Source organism: Phascolarctos cinereus, unplaced genomic scaffold (genome assembly GCF_003287225.1).
Source record: "Phascolarctos cinereus isolate Bilbo 61053 unplaced genomic scaffold, phaCin_HiC Scaffold_3;HRSCAF=262, whole genome shotgun sequence".
Classification (NCBI taxonomy): domain Eukaryota; kingdom Metazoa; phylum Chordata; class Mammalia; order Diprotodontia; family Phascolarctidae; genus Phascolarctos; species Phascolarctos cinereus.
Window position 1 is genome coordinate 27,516,125 of NW_027555736.1, and position 17,335 is coordinate 27,533,459.

Here is a 17,335-nt window from a genome sequence, read left to right on the forward strand (position 1 = left end):
TTTTGGTAAAACAGTTTACCTGCATTTTTTGAAAAATGATAGATTTCTCAAAATATTCGTTAGTAAGAGATGAATAGATACAGATTAGACAATAGTGCCATTTTTAAAAAAATCTGAACATGTTGAATTGTTGGACTTTAAAATGGCTGTAATTGGTTTGGGTATCAACTTTGAAAACTTCCTTTAGAATACTGCAAAGATCTTGGTAGAAACTTCCAGACTCATCTGGACCAGGCTTAGTTCACCACAATATAATGAGGAAGACTCAAGATTAGAAAGCAATAAGACATTCATGGGACATACATTTCAATTTTTAAAGAAGTTACTTGTTGTAAGATATTAAAATATATATAATTATCTATATTCCCATAATAGACAATTTTAGGACAGAAAGGCATCCCACAGGTTAATGAGGTTATACAAAAACTTTTAGATCACCAACCACTCATAAGCTGGACATTTTTATATCTCAGTGGTCAGTGAAGTCAAATCAATAATTTAAGTCCTAGTTTCCCAGCCAAGCCAATCTCAAGGATAGCCCTTTGGGGAAAAAAAAAAAACAACTAGCCCACATACAATAAACCAGCCCTGTTTCTCTCCTGTTGAGCTTGTGCCATGCTGACCTAGCTTTTGAGATCCTGGAATCAGCCCCACATCACAATAAAACACTGTGGAGACAAAAATCACCCAAATGATTAAAATATGAACTGTGGCAAATTTCTGAGCCAAAGCACTTTAGCAAAGACATCTGGCATCCTATAATGAAGTGGACAACAGACCTACCTCATGATCTGAGATAGCCTTCCTTCCAGTGATCTTTTTACAGGGTTTGATACCATATTTATTACCTAAACATTCTAAAGTGACTATACAAAATACACAATCCCATTGTTTGACATGTGACACATAAGCTAATATAAGCAAAAAATGGTATGTCAGCAATGTCACAGGTTGGGTGAAGCAAGGAATATCTCCACCAATGAGGTGCTCATAAAATGGATGGGCTACTCCTTAGGCTGGATGAAAGGAGACATTACAAGCTATATATACACTCCAAGAACATATTTGGGGGAGGGGAGGACTTTCCACACCATGCCACTACCCATGTTAGTTTGATTATGGAATTTGGTCAAAATAGTATGGAGATATATCCATAGCTGGTAAACTAGTAATAAACATTACATTAAAGTTTGAGGCCTATTATAGGACCCTCCTATTAAAATCTACATTCCTATATGACTTATGCAAAATACAGATTAATATATTTCCTACTCTTATATTTATTATTAGATGATTTCCTAAATATGTGTTACTAGATGAGTATATCAAAATAATGCTAACAATCATTACCACTTACAGATTCATAATGACATAATGAACCAACTAATATCGATTAGAGTTTGAGCAGGAGTCCTGAATGAATCATTTCTCTTAGTACAGGGTAATGGTGAAGGGACCCAATCTCATATATTTCTGATGTTGTATTAAGAAACAGTCATGGGGCAGCTAGGTGGCACAGTGGATAGAGCTCTGGACTTGGAGTCAGGAGGACCTGAGTTCAAATATGAACTCAGACACTTGACACTTACTAACTGCGTAACCCTGGGCAAGTCACTTAACCCCTACTGCCTCACCAAAAAGAAAAAAAAAAGAAATAGTCTTGGCATGGGGGTAGGGGAAGAAACAAGATGGTGGAGTAGAGGAAGCACTAAGCCACATTCTCCCAACATTCCCTTCTAATCAACTTTAAAATAATGCCTCAAATTGAGTTATAGAGTTGCAGAGCTGACAAAGGGTGAGTGTTACACAGTCTTCCAGGTCAAGACAACAATGAAGTTATAAAAAAATCTGTATCTTGGGACAATGCCTCTCCCAATCTCATGCCAAGAACAGAGTCCAACTTTAACATAAAATCCAAGGAATAAGGAATAAGGTTGGAAGTAAACAAATAACAACAAAAAAAAAATACCCTGACCATTAAAAGCTACTATAGTGACCAAGAAGATCAAGACACAGCCTCACAGGAAGACAATGAACTCAAAACAGCTACAAGCAAAGATGCAAAGGGAAGAAAAAATGTGAATTGGAAATAAGTCTAACAGTAATTCCTAGAAGAGCTAAAAATTGATTTTCAAAATCAAACAACAATACTAAAGGAAAAATTAGATGAAGAAATGAAAAAATGCAAGAAAATTATGAAAAGAGAATGAGCAGCTTAGTAAAAGAGGTACAAAATAACCGAACAAAATAAGACCATAAAAACAGAATTGGCCAAATGGAAAAAGGTGCAAATGCTAAGTGAAGAAAATAATTCCATTAAAAATTAGAATTGGAAAAATAGAAGGCAATAATTACATGAGTCATCAAGAACAAAAGAAGTCAAAGTAATGAAAAAGAAATAGAAGAAAATTTGAAATATCAGTAAATGAAAGGATTTGGAAAATAGATTGATGATAATTTAAAAAGTATTAAAAATCTATGGTCAAAGAAAGAGAATAGACATCAGATTTTAAAAAATATGAAGGAAAACTTTTCTATTATCTTAGAACCAGAGGGCAAAATATAAATTGCAAAAATCCAGCTATCACTACCTGAAAGTGATCCCAAAATGAAAACTCTGCATCAGGAATGTTATAACCAAATGTCAGAGGTCCCAGGAGAAAGGAAAATACTTCAAGCAGTCAGAAAGACATGATAACATCTCATGGAGTCACAGTCAGGATCACATAAGACTTTGCTGTTTCCATGTTAAAAAGCAGAGAGCTTGGAATATAATATTCCAAAATGCAAAAGAACTAAAATTACAACCAAGAATCACCTACGCAGCAAAACTGAGTGTAATCCTTTAAAAAATGGATATTTAATTAAATAGAATGCTTTCAAGCATTCCTGATGAAAAGACCCAAACTGGATATACAATATAACTTTCAAATACAAGACTCAAGAGAAGAGTAAAAAAGAAGAAGAAAAAAAGATAAACAAGAAAGAGAAGTCATGAGGAACTCAATAAAGTTAAACTGTTTATGCTTCTATACTGGAAGATGATATATGTAATTTTTAAAAGACCTTATCATTATTAGGGCAGTTAGAATGAGTCTACATAGAAACAGGGTGCAGTAGTTATTAGATTATGTTGGGATAATGAAAAAAATTGGAGTGAGAAGAAAAAGGGACACCCTCAGAGAAGTGAGAGAATTAAGGAGGAAAATTATCTCACATAAAAGAAGCACACAAGGAAGAGGTTTACAGTGGAGAGGAAAATGTTAGGAGGAGAGGACAGGATAAAAATGTATAAAGAAGAGTAAATCAAAGTAAATAGGATGGAGGCAAAGGCATAGTTAGAAATTCTAACTGTGAATGTGAATGAGATGAACTTTCCCATAAAACAAAAGCAGACAGCAGAATGGATTATAAACCAGAATCCAACACTATGCTGTTACAAAATACATTAGAAACAGAGAAATATACAAAGCAGTGAGTAGCTGGAGTAAGGAGAAAGCAAAGCTTGTCAACCATGGGGACTGTGATATACTCTTCATATGTGGCATTCACCAAGAGCTGAGGCTTGAAGGAAGATTATAAAATTAACAATGTCTAGGATTCAACTTTTAGAAACTAATGGTCTAGATATTTTTAACATTTATGTAAATATATATATTTCCAGATGCAAATGCATTTACATTGAAATCACTGTGATTTCAATGCAACCAACATCTGGATGGAATTCACCAAATCTCAGATTTTGAAAGGACTTCACAAGCCATCTAGTCTGAATCAGACCCCTTTCCATTGTTTTGCCGATAGGTGGTTATCTACCTCCTGAGGCAGCCAATTCCACTCTAAAATAATTCTCATGTTTTGGAAATACACCTTACCTTGTCCCCAGTTTGGAACAGAATGTGACTGTGCAACTTCAAATCACTGTTTCTTGTTCTCATCTTGGGGGAAAGTGCCCACATTTAAAAATCTCTTTTTTAGAGGTCTCACCTTGATATCCATTTATAGCAAAGTCAACATTTTGATTCCCATCACCAATTTTATAAAGCATGTTCTCCAGTTTTATTTCCCGTGCTTAAGCAAGTAATGACATTGCCTACAATAATATCGACTAGAATGCCAGTATATGTGCCCAAAGAGAGCCAACACACACTATATGCAAATCAGAATTGGCATACATTTTTGGTCTGAAAGGGAGTAGCATTCAGGTAGGAAAAGTGGGATTCAAAGCCAGGTTCATTCTCATTAAATCAAACTCTGGGAATGGAAGTAGGACAGATAGCCACAATGGTAACCATATCAACATGCCAGTACAATGTGAGCATTGGGAGTGCAAACACCTGAAAACAACCTAAAACTTTGAATAAACCATTTGAAAGAAAGAGTTGTTTGGATAACTCCATTGATGTTATCTACTGTACCCTTTTCCATAACCCCAGTTTGAATGTGGGCTCCGCCAATTGGCTTTCCTACTTATATAAGAACAATAATACCAAATTCAGCCAAAAAAATAACGATATGGATTTGACCCAGCAATTAGTATATTCTTTCTTTGTATTCAGACTCTACCTTTGATCTGACCCTCAAAAGTAGGTATTGTCCTTAATTCATCTATTATTTGCCTAATACCCAGAATATCTGAATTTTGTCTTTTCTTGGATATAACTAATGGTTTTTTTGTTTTGTTTTTTTGCATAAAACTAAATAAAAGCAATATATTCAGTATTTGCTTACACAGGTGTACAAAAGGAATGTTCAGAATTTATGAGTAGAACAGACGGTCTTTCTGCTGCAAGAATGGCATTTCAGGTGCACAAAGTTGAGAAACTATTTATAAAATGCAAGGTAAAGAATACTTCAGAATCTAAGAAAAATAAGAATGAAGATAGATGAAAATCCTGTCATCAAGATACTCATGCAATATATAAATATAACTGACAGAAGATGAGCCACACATTGAGAGAAAGACTTTTGTCTCAATGTCCAAAATTACTTTGAATGGAGGTCTCAAGAATTCAGTATGGATGTTTTCTCTCTTTCTTTTGAAAATGTCACCCTATTGCCTTAGAGTTCTTTACAAGGCAGTGTTGTGGGTGAGAGGTGGAGAGTGGAGAGGATATTGTACAAGGACAAGGCTCTCCCTGCCAACTGGAAAAGAAGTGATTCATCATGGTGTCACATCCTTCCGTTCTATTGCAAAGAGGCTGTTTGATTTATTAGTTACCTACTATGCTGAAGGCACTTGGATTAATGAATGCATTTGTACACGTTTTAAAAACATTTATATATAGCATGGACCCAACCTATATGTGTATGGGAAAGGCAGTATGGAATAATGGATAGGGCAGTGTTTTTTTTTTCTTTCTCTTTCAGTCACCCACTGCTGATGTCAGTGCTGGGTTTATGCCCCACTTTTCCCTTACTTGTCTTGCTGGAAGTCCTTTCTATATTAAATAACATTATAACAATCTTTTTGCTTCTAGAGAATATCATCATTTTTAGAGGAAGCAGCAATTACTGAATCATCAGTGATGTTATTAACTCTTTCCTTGTAATTTCTTTTATAATCAATTTTTTCTTATTTTTAACTCACTGACAAACTTTTGGGAATGATAGCTTTACCTATTCAAGATGTGGAGGATTAGGGAAAAAATGCCCTTAGTTTAAGAAGTCTTCTTTCTGAATTTCCATTAATGGCAATCAGTTTATTTGATTTGGAAGCACTTTGAACTAAGATGGTAAATGGATGTAACATCACATAAGCTACACCAACTGATTCAGAAGATCCAGACCTGGAAAGATTCATCTTGGCTAGATTCAAGAGAAAATTGATTGCTAAGTGATAGAGTTTAAGACTTTTAGGAAGGAGAGGGAGGAAAAAGTGGAAAGCTCTTCCTGATACGGGAGTGATTTGAGCCCAGACTCAGGGAGATAGCTTGTTTAGTTATTGAAATCTACCAAAGATAAATTGAAGGTATGAACTCAGTGAATGTAGTGGGGTAAGAAAATGGTTCAAATACCTGCAGAGACAGATTTGACAGTGTGGAGAGCGAGGTAGAAAATGTCAAACATGACTATAAAGTGTTTGTGGAAAGTTACTTGATGATGCCATTAATTAAATAAAGATATCAAGAGGGTAAAAAATGATTTCATGAAGAAAATGACATGTTGTATAGGGAAGATCTTCAGTTTCAAGTGTCAATAGGAGAGCCAGAGAGAAATACTAGTCTGTACCTAAGAAGTGAGTTGTGAGAATATGCATTTGCATTTGGAAGTCAAAGATTTGCTGTGGGAAGATAATATTAAGAGAGTGGTATGTGAGGGACAATAGAAGAATGCAAGAGCAAGAGAGGAAGAGAGACAGAGACAGAAAGACAGAGATAGAATGACAAAAACAGTGAAAGAGAACTTCTTATATTAAGTTTTTATATGAACTTTTTTTTTAAAGTATGGTATTCATAAATACAGTTTTCTTATTTTATTCTGGACATATGCTTGCTATAGACTGATATCAAAATATTGAAAACAAAAATAAGATGGCAACAATATGTAATAGGCTAGAGAATTTGGTACAAAATAGAAAAATACAATTTGATATGGGTATTTAGGTTGCAAAAATTAGCAGCACAAATAGTTTGTGGAGTTATAAGAGAACTTAGATGTTATCTAAGATGGGTGAGATACTCATAAATGATGGGAGATGGAGATGGAGAAGGAGAGGGAGAGGGAGAGGGAGAGAGAGAAAGAGAGAGAGAGAGAGAGAGAGAGAATGAATTTATTGAGCACTGTGATGTACTCTTCTAAGTAATGAGGATACAAATGTAAGAAAAAACTTACATTTACAACACAATAGGGAAAATGTCAGATAATATCTGGGAAGCTTGTGGTACAGGGTAGGTAAGATATTGGTGGGGAAATGAAGTGCGATAAGTGAGACGCTTTGGGAGTGAAGTGAGCATGCCTGGGGCACAACATGAAATGATAGTAAGGGCAAAGGAGTAACCAATAAGAAGAGTGGGCCTTAGTACAGATGTGGGAAGGCAACTGATGAGGAGATAAGAGAATCTACAAAGCAGTTTATCTAAAAGGGACATGTTGTCGGGTTGGGGTTTTTTTTCTTTATTTTCCCCCTGGAATTTCATGCATGAGTGACTGTGCCATAGTGTGATAATGGCAGTTGAGAATGCTAATGTGATTGTAGGCTGCATGAACAAAAGAATGGTTTCTAGAACTAGGGAGAATATGGTCACGCTGTACTTTGCACAGTGATGAAACACTGTATTTATTATTGGGTAGCAAATTTTAGCAACAATATTGACAAGTTCATTCATGGAAGGGCAACCAAGATGATGAAGGGCCTCCAGATCATGTGATACAAAAACCAATTGAAGGAAATTGTTATATTTAGCTTAGAAAAGAGAGGGATTAAGGCAGAACCATATATGAGGAAGTTTATCACTGGGGGGAGAAAATTGATTTGATCTATTGGCCTCCAGAATGCAAAACTAGAAGCAATGTGAGATGTGCAAATTAGTGTACATGGAGGAAAACATTCCAAAATAGCAGGTGCTACAAAGAGTAATGGGGCACTTTAGGAGGTAAAGTGATCCCTGTCACTAGAATTCTTCAAGAAAAGATAGCGTGACCATGTTTAGGAAATGTTAGACGAGGAATTCTTGCTCAGGTATGGTGTAGAGTAGATAACCAGCTTCTGTGGTTCATTTCCATGTTGATATTCTGTGATCATGTGAAATTCAGTTTGTCCGGGATGACCAATTTCCTAAAGGTATCAGAGTCTATGTAATATTGCTCTAACCACCACCATTTAACAATTCTTGAGACAACTTGTATACTAGAACAATTACTGGCTAAGGAGTAAGATGACCTGGGTTCAAATTCTAGAAATACTTCACATTAGGACCTCAGTTTCCTTCTCTATAAAAGGAGGAGATTGGACTCTCTAATGATTCATGCAGTTCTAAATATGTTATGTGTCAATTCCATTTAACCAAACCTCACAGTTATATAGCAAAGGCCAGCTGCAACATTAGTTGGCTGACCACCAAAAACAGATCATCTAGTCTAATTAACTATTCCTGGTTCACAATCCTTTACCTCCTGTTTTGTTTTCTTCAAGACAATTAACAAAATCAGGCGCTCCTGCCTTCCAAAAGTATGTTTCCTGACTTTCAAGTTAATTACATTGGGAAATATCTCTCCTCCTTTTTTTACCAATATGCCTTGAGTTTAGAAAATAAATTTGTAGTTGAATTATCAAAATAAAGAAAGCAAGTTGGCCCAGTGCCAGCACATGGAAAAGGCATGTTTTCATAGAAACTTGCAAATTTCCACTCCATGTGAACAACCATGTGACTCCCAGATTACTGTTCAGTGCATCTTTTTAAAAATTTATGCTACAATGAGGGCTGGCTGGCCATTTTCAGCCAGCCTTTGAAATCCATGGATTTTTAGGTCCCTTTCCCAATGAGAAATTTGGGGATATTTGAATGTCTTTCAAATTACAGAGTATTGCCAACCATAGCACATTTACAATGCAAATTAAGTATATCTGCTCAGAATTTCTTTTCTGTTTGTTTTTCTTTGTCTTTGTTGTTGCTGATTAATTAATTTGTATTTAGTTTTCAACATTCACTTCCACAAGATTTTGAGTTACAAATTTTCTCCCCCTCTCTCTTCTTCCCCACCCAAGATGGTATGCATTCTGAAAACCCCTTCCCCCAATCTGCCCACCCTTCTATCACATACCCCACCCCTTCTCATATACCTTTCCCTTCCATTTTCCTGTAGGGCAGGATTGATTTCTATACCCCATTGTCATATATCTTATTTCCCAGTTGCATGTGAAAACAATTTTTAATATTCATTTTAAAAACTTTCAGTTCCAAATTCTCTCCTGTCATCCCTTCTCACCCACCCTCATTGACAGGGCAAGTAATTCAACATGGGGCATACATGTACAGTAATGCAAAAACACTTCCACAATAGTCATGTGAAAGACTAAATATATTTCCCTCAATCCTAACCTGCTGCCCATTTATTCTATTTTCTCCTTTGACCTTGTCCCTCTTCAAAAATGTTTGCTTCTGTTTCCTCCCTCCCCCAATTTGCCCTCCCCTCTGTCATCCTCCCCTCTCTTATCCTCTTCCCCTCTTTTTTCCTGTAGGGTAAGCTAGATTATCATGCTCAATTGAGTGTGTATATTATTCCCTCCTTAAGTGAAACCCCAAAGGAGTAAGATTCACTCATTCCCTCTCACCTTCCCCCTCTTCCCCTCCCCTGTAAAAACTTTTTCTTACCTCTTTTATATAATTTACCCCATTCTACCTCTCTCTTTCTCCTTCTCCCAGTACAATCCTCTCTCACCCCTTAATTTTGTTTTATTTTTATATATCATCCCTTCATATTCAACTCACCTTGTGCCACTGTAGGAATGTAAGCAGTTCAACTTTAATAAGTCCCTTATGATTTCTCTTTCCTATTTACCATTTCATGCTTCTTTTAAGAATTGTATTCGAAAGTCAAATATTGTATTGAGCTCTGATCATTTCATCAAGAATGCTTGAAAGTCTTCCATTTCACTGAATATCCATTTTCCCCCAGAAGGATTATTCTAAGTTTTGCTCAGTATGTGATTCTTGGCTATAATCCTATCTCCTTTGACCTCTGTAATATTATATCCCAAGCCCTCTGGTCCCTTAATGTAGAAGCTGCAAAATCTTGTGGTATCCAGACTGTGTTTGCACAGTACTTAAATTGTTTCTTTCTGGCTGCCTTCAATATTTTCTCCTTGACCTGGGAACTCTGGAATTTGTCTAAAATATTCCTAGGAGTTTTCTTTTTGTTGTCTCTTTCAGAAGGTCATCAGTGGATTCTTTCGATTTCTATTTTGCCCTGTGGTTCTAAAACATCAGGGTAGTTTTCCTTGATAATTTCTTGAAAGATGATGTCTAGGCTCTTTTTTCTTCATGGCTTTCAGGTAGTCCAATAATTTTTAAATGATCTCTCCTGGATCTATTTTCCAGTTCAGTTGTTTTTCCTGTGAGGTATTTCACACTGTCTTCTATTTTTTTTTCATTCTTTTGGTTTTGTTTTATAATTTCTTGATTTCTCATAGAGTCATTAGCTTCCATTTGCTCCATTCTAATTTTTAAGGAATTATTTTCTTCAGTGTGCTTGTGGACCACCTTTTCCATTTGGCCAATTCTGCTTTTAAGGGCATTCTTCTCCCCCTTGGTTTTTTGACCTCTTTTGCCAATTAAGTTGATCTAATTTTTAATGTGTTATTTTCATCAGTATTTTTTGGGTTCTCCTTTAGCAAGCTGTTGACTTGTTCATCATGATTTCTTCCATCACTTTCATTTCTCTTCAAAATTTTTCCTTTACTTCTCTTACTTGATTTTCAAAATCAGTTTTGAGCTCTTCCATGGCCTGAAACCAATTCATATTTTTTTCTTAGAGGTTTAGGATATAGGAGCTTTGATTTTGTTATCTTCTTCTGGTTGTATGTTTTGATCTTCTTTGTCACCAAAGTAAGACTCTATAATTTAAGGGGTTTTTTTCCCCACTGTTTGTTCATGTTCCCAGCCAGTTATTTGACTTTTTAATTTTTTCTTAAGGTAGGGCTCTGTTTCAAGTGTGGAGGGTGTACTGTCCCAAGTTTCAGGGGTTTTGTGCAGCTGTTTTCAAAGATACTTCTAGGGACCTGTAAATTTTCAGTTCTTCCAAGGTGGTATGATAAAAGGAAAGGTTGCTTACTCCTTTCCTGGCCTCTGCTGTGGTCTATGAGTGACCACAAGTACTCTTTTCTGCCTTGGTACTATGAGGAGGATTCATTCTTCACTGCCACCATATGCTCTGCCACACCAGCACTCCTCCTCACCCCAGGACTATCACCTAGGACCATGACACAGGTCCACGCATAGGTAAAGCAAGAGAATCCTGTCTCAGAACTAGTAATAAGATCCCTGTAATTCCCTTCTGATCAGCCACTTGATTGCCTTACCATCTGTGGTCGAGAACTCCAGAAACGACTACTGCTGCTGCCCTAGGGCTGCTCCAGATCTGGGGCCAGACCATGCTCCTCTGTCACCCAGGTCTGACACACCTTTCCTATTAACTTTCTAAGCTGTCTTTGGCATTTGTGGGTTGAGACGTCTGGAATCCACCACAGCTGCTAATGATTCATTCCCTTGAGGGCTGCTCCAGATTCACCGAGGCCCTGTCTTTGCCTGCATGGCCCAAGCTGAATTGTGCTCCTGTCCCAGCCTGGCAAAACAGACCTTTCCCATTAAGCATCCAGGTTGTCTTGGACTGGAAAATGTTTCACTCTATCTTTTGGTGGGTTCTGCTGTTCTAGAATTTGTTTAGAGTAATTTTTTTACAGTTATTTGGAGGGGTTTGGGGGGAGAGCTCAAGCAAGTCACTGTTTTTACTCTACTATCTTGGCTCTGTTCCTATTTGTCCAGAATTTCAAATGGTCTCCACGATCTGGGAGTGTTTTCTCAGTAGTTGATTTGCTAGTATTACTTTGTGCCTTATGATCTTTCATTAATAGTAATATATACACATATACATACATATATATGTATATATGTATGTGTATATACATATACATATATACATATACACATACATATATACATACATATATACACATACATATATACATACACATATACATATATACACATACATATACACATGCATATATATATATATACATATATATGTATATATATATATATGGACATAGCTTTACTTACAGGTCAAGTCAATCTTATAAAGTGGGTGTGAGCTATTATGTAGTGAAAAGGAACGCTGGGATTGAACCTAGAAGGCTGGGGTGAGAATTCTATCTCTCTCTTGATAGTTTTATGACATTGCCTTAGCCAGTTAATTTTTCTAAATTTCAGTTTCTTTATCTGTGAAATGGGTTAGAGTGTGAACTTTGTGAGAGCAGGTCATTTCTTTGTATTCCCAGTAGGTATCACATGGCCTGACACATGTTAAGTAATTAATAAATGTGTGTTGAATAATTGAGATGGATGGATGAATGAATGAATGAGGCAGCATGATGGAGCAGATATCCAGACTTAAAACCAGGAACATATTTCTTTAATTCCTACCTCTGATAGTTACTGGCTGTTTGGCCCTGGACAAATCTGTCACCCACTATGTGCTCTAGGTAACTCTTTAAAATTACAAGCTGTACAGAAGTTACAAACTTGTTTTGGTGAAGGCAGTTTCCAGGACCAATTAAATCCCAAGTTAGTCCCTATGCCTATCTTTTGTTCTGTCCGCTGTTCTAGGTGCTGAGGGTAAACATACAAAAATGGGATAGCCCTCAACCTTGAGAAGCTTACATTCTAAGGGGAAAGACAACAGAGATAAGGGAGTAATGCTCCAGAAAAGGAAGCTAGGGTCCAGGGTAAAAGGATGCAATGATTATGAGTGGAGACAGGAGATTCGATTATCACATTATTTCGAATAGCAATAGTAACATACTGGTAGCAGTTATACTGTATTGCATGTTTGCACATATTTCAATAACACAAATGATTGCAATTTCAATTAAATTAATAATATTTGTCATGAGCTGTGAAGTAACAGATAAAAGGGGAGGGGTTTCAGACAATAAAAAAGATGATAGCTCATGGGTCTATGTTACTGTGTACTTAACAAAATATAGTCCAAACATTAACCGTGTAGTGGGAAATAGGGAAATTACCATCAGGCTCACATTACACATGAGGTGACTGAGAAGCAGAGAGCTCAGAAACCTGGCTGTGATGACATAGCTAGTAAGAATCAATCTTTAATTGGGGACCAGGACTCCTGGTTCCAAACCCATTGTTCTTTTCGCTGCACTGTTACGCTTCCATTAAATCCACCTCCTCGGATGTCATGAGGGTGGCACAACCAGGGTATTAACCCAGTTCAACAATAACAGTCAGCAAACATTGATGAAGCACCTATGCTGTACTACACCCTGGTGATACAAAAAGAGGCAAACGATAGGCCCTTCCCTGAAGGAGCTTATGCTCTAATGGGGGAAACAGCATGCAAGTGAATGTATACAAAAAGAAGCTATATACAATGTAAATAGGAAACAATTAACACAGAAAAAACCACTAGAATTACAGAAGGTGGAATTCTAATGGGGAAAAAGTGGGACATCATCTGTCAAGTTTCCTTTCTGATTACTCTAGCCAATCTGAGTACTCTGGTCGCCTAGAGGGTTTAGGTGGTACAAGGTTCCTACTCTTCTCTGGATGTACCACTACATAGTCCTGCCCAAATCTTTCTGCCCTCTGCTTCTTCCCAAGGGGTTCCAAGTGTTATTTCAACATGAGAGTCCCACTTTCTTTTTATTAAGATTGTCTCACTCCTCATACTACCTCCTTTTGCCATGTTCACATTCCTCTCCTTTCCCATGTGGAATGTCATTTATATACTGGCTTTATATACTCTCTCCCTCCTTTAACCACTCTTCAGAGTTGTCCCAATGTGAGGATCCTAACCTTTACCTTCCTCCACAGAATTCCCAGATTCTTTATGTTCTTTATGACTTGTCCCCCTGAGCCCACTCCCCAACCTCCCAGAAAGTTGTCCAATGGAAATACATTAAGAGTGCCCTGCCTTCTGGACCCCACCTCCCTGTTGCAACACTGCCCTAACAACCTGTCTGACCTGGACATACAAAGCACATTGTACATAAGGAAAACTAAGTGTGTGTACAGGTGTAGGGGGCAGATCACAAACATAGGAGGCCTTTGACTGCTCCTGCTACAATGAACTCAGTGTTCTCCCACCTGACTCTACCAACCTCCAGACTCCTTTCTGCTATGTCCTCTGAAACAATCTCTTCCCCTTAATAAATACCCCCACATCTTCCATTTCTTTCTTTCACATTCATTCACTATTTGTGTGACCTTGAGTCAGTTAAATGCTTCTAGCTTTAGAATTCTCCTTGATTAAATGAGGTAAGATTCCTTCTACCTCTAGATCTAAGATGCTGTAATCTTTCCCTCTCCCCACGCTCACTGATCCTTAACTTTTCCCTCAGAATGCCATCCCTCTTGTCATTCTCTCCAATATCAGCTGTTTCTTTTACACTCTCTGACTTTGTACCAGAAGGAAAAAAAAATGACATCTTACTTATTTACGGTTTACTTATTACTTCCTCTACAATTATGGATTTAACAGTCATGTTTCCTCCTTGTAAAATGCCTCAGTCTTATCCAGTTCCTCATTGTCATTATCTATGGACCTCCAGGTTTCTCATAACCCTTCCCAATTAGTTTGCTACCTAAAACATTCTTTTCTTCCTCTACTCTGCACTCCCTGTAAAAGCCTGACCTCCTCTTAGTCCCTCAATCTCTTCAACTGCAATGACTTTTTTCTCTGTTCTAATTTGGTCACTCATGGATAGGTAATACCTTGACTTCCCCTGACCAATTCTGACAAAGTATCAGGATGCTCCCTTCCAGCTCTGCAGAAGATAGTTAAGAAGAGGATTGCATTATGACAGGAATCTCTAGCCATTGGGCCATGACATGAGTTGGCTTTAGAAATTGGCTGTCTGGTTCTTTTCCTTACTAGTTTTACTTACTACATAGTAGGTGCTTAAGAAATGCTCAGATTGAGTTTTCAAACTGGACCCTCCCTCACTGTACATTTCAGGGAAGAAAAGAAAAGAAATTGTGGCAGCTAGGCGGTGCAGTGGGTAGAGCATAGGCCTTAGAATCAGGAGGACCTGAGTTCAGATTTGGCCTCAGACACATAACAATAACTGTGTAACTTTGGGCAAGTAACTTAACCCTAATTGCCTTGCCAAAAATAAAAAGTAAGAGATAGAAGAAATATGGGATAGTGTCATCATTAGTGTGAGGAGAGACCTGGGATTGAATACTAGCTCTGACATTTCCTGAAAGTCTCTTAAGACCTTCAGTTTTCTCTTCTGGAAAATGGGGAATATAATGTAGCAAATATAGTAAATATGTGAAAATAGCTTTGGAAGCCTTAAAAATGCTAATTAAAGCCATATCCTCAATATCTTCACCACCCATTCTTTTTGCAAACACTATTATACTCATTTTTTTTTCTTTTTTAATTTTACTTGCTATTACAAATACACATTTTTAAACTAAGTTTCCAGTCCATATTCTATTACGGGTAGACAAATTTTATTACATACACAATTGTTCTCTTTCCTGCCCCATTTCCATTTTTCATTTCTACCTATCTTTTTTTTTAACTCTTTTGTCCACAAGGCAGAACTAAAGATTACAAAAGGTATTTTGTGTTACTTTATCCAACTAGATGGTGAAAATCCCAAGATGTCAAGTGATTTCATCTTCTGTATATATATTTTTACCAATTTAGCAGGCTATGAATTCCTGATAATCCATTTCTGGCAGAATTCTGCTTGCAGGTTTCTCTTACCTATTTCTAGTTCTAAGATCTTTTGCCTTGTTTCAAATGCATTCTTTCTAGGGCACTGCCCATCTTGTACATCTGAGAAGCAAATCATCTGTGAATAATAATAATTTTCTCAGTCTGCTGGAGCTCATGATGGTTGGTGGCCAAAAAGAGTAATTCCTAAGCCTTGATGTAAAATTTGAGAACAAGGTTAATGTCATCAGATAGAAAAAAATAGTAATATTCTTGCTTCTCACTGGAACAATGGTTTAGCCTCTTAGTTCTTATCCTACTGAACATTTAAAAACACCAGACCCCATTCAGAATCTCCTTTTTTGAAGTAGATTCTTTTTTGTTTTTCATTTTAGTTATCTAACCCCTTGTCCAAGACTAAATTCATAGCTTCAATATCTCATGGGTGATTGACTCCAATGCCCCAGGGCTAAGTTTCTTATGTTTTATTACATTATAAATAGCAGCTTTTCTGGATTTATTGTTTTTCATTTCTATTAACACAAATATGATTGTAATTCTGAAGTCCAGGACATATCAGTATTGTGAAAGCCCATTGGTCTGTTCATAAACTATAGACAATTAAGTTTTCATTGAATCAACAGTTAAAATTATCTTTATTCTATTTTAACTTTTATATCTCGGGGATGATATCTCTTTATAAAAGACTATTCACTATCGGGTATCAATGAGCACTTGCTTGTTGACAAAAGCTCTAGGCCCTGTGCTAATGGCTGGGAATAGAAAGACAAATCCAAATAGCCCCTGCTTTCAAGGAGCTTATATTCTATTATGGACTATTAGACAATAAGAACACTGATAATTAAATACAAAACACATATAAAACAAAAGAAAGTGTTTTTGCATCATCTCCTTGGGGATACTTTTTCAGAACACATGAATTTGCTACAGACATGTTCTAAATGGATTTAGTTGTTCATCACACAGAGATGTCCAAAAATGGAATCATGTCTACTTAGTGGAATGTGGTGCAAGGTTGCTGGAAAGGGAAATGATGGGGTATAATGGATCATTCAATAAGCAGCCCTGAAAGAGATCATTTGGTAGGAGAACAACAGGCCAGTGTGCTAAGCACTTTAAAAATATGTATTAGACGTTGAATGAAATTCTGGCGAAGCAATCGGATATGGAACTAGCAAATAGCAGGTAGCTGGGCTTGTCAGAAGTCAGGGACATCCCCAGAGTGCAGGAGCTGCCCTAAACACAATCCTCCTACAAGTAGAACACAGTAGGATGTTGATTGCAGCTCTTGTGCTGTTCTCCTTATATCGTACTTCCAAAAGAAAAACATCACTTAATGGTGATTTATAAGGCGTCGCGTAATTTGCTGCTACAGTGAACATGGGAAAGACTCACATTTAATTTGGAATTGGAGGACTCCTGCATTTGGTCCCATTAGTATCAGCAGCATCCACTCCACAATCTACTGATTTTGCTGAAACTCACTCTCCAAATGCTAGCATTCATCCCAGGAACTGTTTGGTTTATTCTAGGTCATAGAATCAAAAAGAGGAAAGGAACAGTGGAGAACAATGTAGTCTAAACTTTACCTGGACAAATATTACCTTTTCAGTACATGGAGTTATAACTAAAGCAGAGTAGCTAAGATTTTGTCCAGGGGCCCAAGTTTACAGAGTACTAAAATCATTTGTAGTTCTTCCTCAAAAGCAATGGATCCTAACACTTAATTAGTAAGAAGAGTGATTTAAAATGGGAAGCTATGATAACAGATAGACTATTTCCTTCCCCTCCAAACTCTACAATGGCTTTAGCCTGGGTGAATATTTCCTGGCTCAGTTCCACTTTACTTTCCTCATCCTTTGCCGATAATTCCCAGTGTTGGTGTCTCAAGGCCTCAGTCCAT